Genomic DNA, 1062 nt, shown 5'->3' on the forward strand with positions numbered 1-1062 from the left:
GGAGGGAGGGAGGGAGGGAAGGAGGGAAGGAGGGAAGGAGGGAAGGAGGGAAGGAGGGAAGGAGGGAAGCAGGAAGGATAGAAAGGAAGGAAGGTTGGTTGGTTAGTTTAGGAGAGTCCACAAAGATTCCAACCTCCATACTGTTCACAAGCTTAAAGCACTTGCTAAAGTGCAAGGCTGCTGAAGGTGCAGGCTGGAGATGCAGGACTGACGTGATGGAAGAAAGGTGACATACAATACCAGCCACCTGTCACACTGAAACAGTTCTACTCAGTGAGCGTGTATGTACACACACACACACACTTATCAGGGTCCACACTCACACACGTAATCCCTCTCAGATGGCAACCCCCGATCCCACTCCCAAAAAGAAACCCTGTACTACTGAATATGGAAACTTCTCCCACATTCCCTCCAGAGGCCACCGACTATAACAACCATTTATATGGCGTCAATAGTGTACTAGCCATAACTAACCTAGAGACAGAGAAAACAAGGGTGTATGGACAGGGTATATATAAACACATTATTTTATATGAGGAACTTGACCCTCACATAGACTGAGAAACTACTGTGTATCATTCTCAAAGATTCTCAGGTGATTTCTGTTGTTGTTGTTGCTGGGAAAAGGTACATAATTTTTTTCTCTGATAAAGTTTTGCTACAAAGCATAGGTTGCTCTAGAACTTACTTTGCCCAGGCTGGCCTCAAACTTCTGATCCTTCTGCCTCTACCTCCTGAGTGTTGGGATTCCAGGAATATTCCCCCATGCCCAACTGATCTCAGCTTTAACATGCATTATTTATGATTTATTGACCAATAATGGACTGAGTGGCATCCAGTAAAATCCAGAAATTCTAGGAAGGATAAGACACTGTGGCTGAAGCACTATGTCCTGAACCCTTAGAAGAGAAACCCTGACGTAGATAACACATTTCTGTCAATGTCACCTAACACCGAGTGCACTTGCTCCATGCCATCTGCTTCTCCTGCTCCAACTATCACACTAAAAATGAGGTCAGAATGGGAAAGGAAAAATAGTACAGTCCTGAGTTAGCTAAT

At 44.6% G+C, this 1062-nt stretch overlaps 1 protein-coding gene across 3 annotated transcripts in view; it reads right to left on the reverse strand.

Moving 5' to 3' along the window:
- Positions 1–1062, reverse strand: part of Impa1 (inositol monophosphatase 1) — a 17593-nt gene that overhangs the window by 7696 nt on the left and 8835 nt on the right. The gene's annotated exons all lie outside the window — the stretch shown is intronic.

The sequence above is a fragment of the Microtus ochrogaster genome, linkage group LG5 (assembly GCF_000317375.1).
Source record: "Microtus ochrogaster isolate Prairie Vole_2 linkage group LG5, MicOch1.0, whole genome shotgun sequence".
Classification (NCBI taxonomy): domain Eukaryota; kingdom Metazoa; phylum Chordata; class Mammalia; order Rodentia; family Cricetidae; genus Microtus; species Microtus ochrogaster.